The sequence below is a fragment of the Aptenodytes patagonicus genome, chromosome 1 (genome assembly GCF_965638725.1).
Source record: "Aptenodytes patagonicus chromosome 1, bAptPat1.pri.cur, whole genome shotgun sequence".
In the NCBI taxonomy this organism is placed as follows: Eukaryota; Metazoa; Chordata; class Aves; order Sphenisciformes; family Spheniscidae; genus Aptenodytes; species Aptenodytes patagonicus.
Genome location: NC_134949.1, coordinates 207068555 through 207075672, shown reverse-complemented (window position 1 = coordinate 207075672; position 7118 = coordinate 207068555).

Here is a 7118-nt window from a genome sequence, read left to right as displayed (position 1 = left end):
AAAGCATCACTAAGATGAAAGGCAAGGCTGCGGTGGAATGTGGAGCTGATGAGATAGCTCCATACTGAGAGCAGAACTGGAGAGAAAATCAAAGATGACTGAATTGAGTTGATTGGACCTTCCTGAAAAGGTAAAGAAGCAGGGAGGGGTAAGAACCTTCCAATAATTCTAAGAAATCAGAGGGAAAAAACAAAACCCAGAAGACAAGATGTGAAAACAGCTCACATGACATTGCAATCTTACAGCTTATGCTTTCAGCAAAAGGCATTGGATGGATCTCCGCAGACTCAATAGCAATTGCCATGTGGCAGCAGTTAGTACTATTGAAATGCTGGAACTGATGGGAACCAACTAGGCTGTAGTGACTGTGGACGGATGTCCTTAGAAGAGCATGAGACAGCATTCTGCAATGTGAGAGAAATCCTTGCCTGTCAGTCTAAACTGATGGTTTGGTTTGTGGAGTGGGACATGTATCTCTCATTAGATAGGAATTTTAGCTTTTCCTTTCTTTTGTGTCAATAGATACCCAGTCTGGTCCTCAGTGAAGCTGGAACAGTCTTTTTTGTAAATGCAGCCTAATGGATACTAATTTTCAGCAGTTACCTGTGTTCTAAATATCAGCATTAGGACTAGCAGGAGTGCCTGCATTTGTGAATATATTCAAGGAGCGTAATCTCAGGAACAGTTCCTCTCCAGCTCAGTGTGAATTTATGTTTTGTCATGATCTAGGCGTAACTGACCTTGAGTTGAGCTGTTTATATTCTCCTTTGGAGTAAGACTGGAAATTGGTTAAGCTCATGCAGTTCTATACCATCAAGCACTTGCAAATGGAGCCACTTGTGTGAAGCTTCCCTCCAGGAGGTTTGAGGTTGCTGCCTAACATTTGCCCAGTGGACAGAAGTAGGATTTGAATTTGCAGCCTGCCAAGGGTGGCTGAAGTCCTGAGGGTCAAAGCGCCCACATTCAGCCCCAGTCAGGAAGAGTCCCTGAACACGCAATAGCTGTGAGCTTTATGCCCATGCTGCCCATCTAAAGTGAGAGGGGAGGAGGCAGACTGCTCTGTGTTTAATAGGGAAAGGAGTAAAGACTCTGATCTCTCTGCTTAAATGCTGTTCAAAAGATGCAAAAAATGTCATTTTACAACCTTCTACTCAGAAGTAGTTTATCTAAGGACAACTCTTGAAAGGAATTGCTAGTAAGGTCAGGCTGGAAGGCCAGTTACAGGCAGAATTTAGTATTAAACTAATGTTCTTTGTCTCATGGTGTATATTGCATACAGGCTTGCTGCTGTCATGTTGCCTGCACCAGCTTTTCTTCTCAGTTGCCTTAAGAAGAATCATGTGAATAAAAAGGTACCATGAATAAAAAAGTACCATGCTTATCAGCCTTCTTGGCAGCTCACGTCTGTTCTCCATAACCTGGCAGGACTACCCCAGTGACTACCCAAATACTCTAAAGCAAAGATCATAGCTGTATATCCTATGAAATAGGAAACCTTTAGTGATTTCTGTATATCCTATGAAATAGGAAACCTTTAGTGATTTAGACTTGGTTGACATAATTTTCAGAAGGGATAAGGAGGTATGAGGTGATGTAAAGCAAGTATTTTAAATTTTCACATGTGAAAAAAATGCCACAGATTAATGAAAGTGTAATCTCACTACAGAATGATGAGGCCAGGAATTTAAAACAGTGGCAGCTTAAAATCAGGCACTGAAATCTTTATCCTTACTTAGGACATAAGTAAGTAAATAGTTAAAGACATTGACGAGATCTTAATGGACCTAATTTTCTGTATGTACTTTCTGAAGTTCACTTACTGAGCACTCGTATGAGGCATCTGCAGAGTTTTTGAATGTAATTGCCCAAAAACAGTCACCAAAGAGCAGTTCTGAGAATCTTAGCCGTTCAGTCTTAATTTAGGCTCTATTTTTTGAATATTTGCCCTTGGCCGTATAAAACGCATAATTTCAATTCATTTCAGTAATGGAAGTTATTTGATTCTCTGTTCCTGAAGAGAGACTCCACTTGTAAAACATCTTTATAAATGACCGACTCTTTTCAAGCGTATTACCAGTATGCTGTTATTTTTCAAGTGTGGCATTTGTGTGTCTTACAGATTTATTTTTACCTTTCAGAAATGCTAAGAAATAAGCTTCATTCTCACTGTTAAGTTAATAGACGAGCCTAATGCCTCAACTTTTTAATAGCTTTGGAATGCAATAAATTTGAAATATTTGATAGACTCTGCATTATATAGACTTTGCTTACACCCAAGGGAAATTGCCACCCAAGGGAAATTGCAAATATAATAATAGCTACAAGATTTGCTCTTGTTGCCTGAATACTGTACAAAGATGTTTAAAATGACTAGACAAAAAATTATGAAAGCAACATATGACTCAAATTATAAATAAAATATGGGGACTACTGGACCAAAATCTGCATGCAGGAAAAACTTAGTGACAGTCAAATCTACAGAGAGGATTATTCAAGAACATTTACTAAGGACTCAGTCCTCACACTTTTACAGTTGAGAGTCAAGTATTTTGAGCAGCTGGACTGCAAACAGTCTTTCCAGAAATTCACTCTGTAAACGTTTAAGCCGTTCTTAGAGCTTTTACTCATTTCCCTGTGCTTGGTGTACCCGGGCTTTGCTTTCATCTATCCTTCTAAGGTGACTTCCACAGTTTTCCGTAATTATGGAAGCTGTGGCCAAGAATGGCCCACAAATTCTGAGGGTTTGCAGTGGAGAACTGTAAGAGGGTTTTTTACCTGAGGGAACAGAAGATCCAAATGTGCTTATCTTCTGTTCATATCAGTTTTCAGAGCTCCAGCAATGGGGTGGTGCTGTGACAGTTTACCTAAGCTGAGAATCTGCTCCAGTTTTTTGGAGGAACAGGGTTTGCAGTGTCATCACCATTACCCCACTGGAAGACACAACCAGAAAACACGTACTCTAAAGAAGGGAGCAAGCTTACAAGCTCTGTATATCGGAGCTCTCCTTAGCAGCCCTCAGCAGGGCAGCAGAACCAGGTTCCCAGATACAGAGCTGGAACGATCAGATGATTACAAGAATACAAGGTATGAATTCCAGAAAGCTCAAGCAAATTCCTTCTGCTTGTTCATATCAAGATTTATATAAATAGCATAACACGAGGCTTGGCAAGATAATTTTCCTTCAGTTTTGCCATGTGTTTCTTCACAAGCCTGTACCCCATTAAAAAAAGCAGGATACTTAATACTAGAGGTCTGCCTGATGTCTCAACATTTGCAGGCATAGTTCTGTTGGCTGCAGTGCTACTGCAGTAAAGGCAAGGTAGTCAGAGCCAATTTGTCCGTATCTGCAGAAGAAGTGAGTTCTCAGTGCTTGGTTGTGCTATAAAGCCCGTCCCTGAGAATCCCTGACGGTAATTGTAATTCTCCTCCTCAAACCTAGAGCAATGTTTAAAGCGGAGGAAGCACAGGAACCTCCTGAATGGTTTCTTCCCCCGTTGCCTGTCAGTGATTTCACTGCAATGCCTAGAAAAAGCACAGCAGTTCAGACTGCATCTATTTCTGGTGTGAAATCCTAGTTGTGGATTCCCAGTGCTGATGTGTTTTTCAGACCCTCTGGTGAATTTCTAAGCTCTCATGGAATAACAGCTGCTGGGAGGGGACTGGAATCCCCACGGTGGATTTCAGGTTTGCAGACTTTGATGAAATCTCTAAACAACAGGGTGGGAAAGCTGGTTTTTATCAAGAGCAGCTATGAAGGCAGAGAAGCAAACTCCTGTCAGTAAAGAGCTTTTCATCTCCTTGTCCCGTTTTTCTGAGAAATGAAGGGTAGGATGTGGAAACCCAGTATGAATTTTGAGCGGTGGGGGCAGAGGAGTAGAGACTCTTCTGTTCAGCTCCTCCATAGGGAGGTATCCCTGGTAAGGATAAAGATACAGCCTGGTACTCGAAGTGTGTTGGTGACTCTTATAAAAGCAGTGCCTTGAGAGCCAGAGAGAGGGAGGGAGAGTCACATTGAGGGCTGTGTAGTAGCTCAGAACCACTGTTGTTGGTTTCTTTTTTGTTCTCTTGAAAGCCAATTTTTCACATAATTTAAACCTAGAAGAGACCACCGTTACCGTTGGTTAACTCCCTGTGTAACATCAAACATAGGTTGCAGCTGTGCATGGCAAAGATCTGGAGGAGAAAACCTCCTTATCTGAAACACCTTAGTAGTTGCTAGGTCACAGGCATTTCCAATTCTTCACCAGCACATGGGATAATATATAAAATACTTTTGGTGGCTCACAACAGCATGTGAAAAGATTACACTGATGGCAATTTGTACAGTGCAGTCCCTTCTCTCCCCCTTCACCTTGTCAGTGTAGTAGTTCACTAACAGTTGGCAGTGTTAGGACTATAGTCTGGCCACTGATGAAAAAGCACTGAATGCCTTAAGATGATGAATACCATCAAACGTAAAAAGTCTAACCAATGTCATTTAATGGCGTATGTGATGTTGCTGTTGTCTGAGGATCAGCACTCCACCATGTCTTGACCGCCATTGAATTTTCTACTAGGGTCAAACATTTTTGGTTGCACACAGTGTTAGCACAGTTAGCCAAGCAATCAAGATTTGAGATAAGCTTGTGATACAGTCTCCATGGTTAAAACTATATTCACCAGAGCTATATAAAGGTCAACACCAGCATACTTCTCTAGTAGACTACAAGATCCATTATATGAAAGGTCCATTGCTTGCTGTATCTGTGATGATGGTCACATTGCAGATATTGTTAAGGAATTCAGCATTGATTGGTTCCACAAAACATTTGACATACTGTACACAAAACTTAGGTTCCTTGACCAGTTCCTGGAGAACTGACCTGACAGTGAGCAAATCAAAGCATGTCCCTGGGATTCTTCTGGCTGAAATGATTTTGATAATCTGCCTCATGTGAGCTGCACATAACATCGCATAAGCCTGCTCACTGAGCCCATTTTCTATCATCCCTTAGTTTAACTTGATATTGCCTAAGTTTCCAGTAATGTTTATAATGTTTATTGTCTCCTCAAGGGAAACTAAGACCCTTGCACCTCCTGGGTGCCATATGAGAGGCTACATAGACCGGGACTCTTCATTTTGGAGAGGAGAAGGCTGAGAGCAAAGAGTAAAGTTTACAAAATCATGAAGGGAATATATCAGGTGAATGAGTAACTATTATTCACCTGTTATTCAACAGTTACAGCACAAGGATTAGGAGGTATTCAATGAAACTAATAGGAGATTGGTTTGAATCCAATCTGGGGGAGAACAAGGGGATCAGACTGCACAAAGTGGCCAGGAACACATGTACTCCCTAAATGGTGTTTCCCACTGCCACTGTCATAGAGAAGGTACTGGCATAGCTGTACCCTGGTCTGCTATAACCATGTTCTTATGTTCTTACATTAACTGGAGAATCAAACAAGTCAGACGCTGTCTCTCAAACCCAAAAGACAGCGTGCATTTTCCATGACCTTCCACTCTCTCCAAAATGTAAAGCATTCATTCTCATACTTTTGCCCAGTTCCTTTATAAACTTCTTCAGGCTGGGCAAACAGAAAGAGCTTAAACAGAAGATGGCAGTCCTCTATGGGGAATGGCTTAGTAATCTTGCAGTCCCTCAGCTCCCCACAACTACTGGCTTCTCCAGAGCAGCCCCTTATTCCCCGTACAAGAGGGAAGGGTCTCTGGTCTTGCTATAAAAGCATGGAGTTCAGGAGAAACAAGCCGAAATTCTAGTCAGAGGTGCTTTTGTCTTGGCCAGTCAAAAGGAAAACACTTACATACCCAGGGTAATTATTTGAAGAAAATGGTTATATTATTTTCTGTCCCTTCACATCACTGAATCAGAGTGCAGTTACATACTGTTGACTTACTGGTGAAATGGCAGCAGAACGATTAAGGAAATCAACAGGCAAAACCACGCAAAATATGTTAGTTATCAACAAAGTAATTGGATGGCGTTTAAGCGGATGAAACAGACACAGGCATGCAAAATATTACAAAGGATTATAATAACTGTAGCAGAGAGTGGAGGTTTCCAAGTGACTACGTTCCCAGTGACCCAACTACATTCACTACCAGCAAACATCTCATCACTACCCTACTTCAAGGAACCACAACAAGAGGGGACGGTCACCCCAGAGGTATCAGGGTTTCCCAAAGAATGGGGAAATTACAAATGAGAGTGAGAGGAGGAAAGCTTTAGAGAGGAAGAAAGCAAACTCAAATCCTGAATTCTGTTAGATGGCTAACAAGCTGTTATTTCATAAAAAGGATGGCTTTTAAGCCTGTTGTGGTTCAGTGGTTACAACAGCAGTCAGAGCAAAAATGCAATATATAATACTGAAAATAATTTTAAAAATGGGGATGGAACAAAAGTATAAAATTGATTTACAAAATGGGGAAAAGTGATAAAGTCCAGCTGAAGACTACAGGAAGAAAGTCAGTCACTGACAGATTTAAAAAGAAATGCAAATTTTCTAAAACATATTTGTAAAGCAAGAATTCCTAGTGATGGTGTAAGATCTTTTGTTAGATGGAGATAGTACATTTAAAATAATGTAGGAAAGGACAAAGTTTTTACTGATTTGGATCTGGGAAAGAAGAAGATGATGGAGATGGTGATACTGAAATATTTTCTAATTCATTAGCAAAAAAGGAGAATTTTTAGTAAACACAGGCAACAACAGGAAGAACTGATCTTCCTATGGTATGCCAGAACACCCCACATGAGTACGGACGTCCTCCCTTCCCCAAGCACAGCCTCCAGCTCTGCTTCCATCCTCACTCAGCCGTGGGCTCACTGCAGAGCCGCCTCCAGGTCCCTGCATGGCAAGGCCATGCCTGGGGCACCCTTGTCCTCAGTGGCTGCTCCCTTCCTCAGCAGCAGCAGGCACCCGATATCTGCCCAGCAACTGAGGGTGCATAGCCCCATGCTCCCCTTGGGGCCCATCCGTTGCTTGGCCAGCTCTGGTCCTAGCAATGGGGACATGGTCAGCCACCATGACCAGTCGAGGGGCTCACACCCATCAAAGACAAATGGTGCCTCTGACTGCCCCATCATGGTCTTGCTCATCAGCTCTTCGTGCAGCTT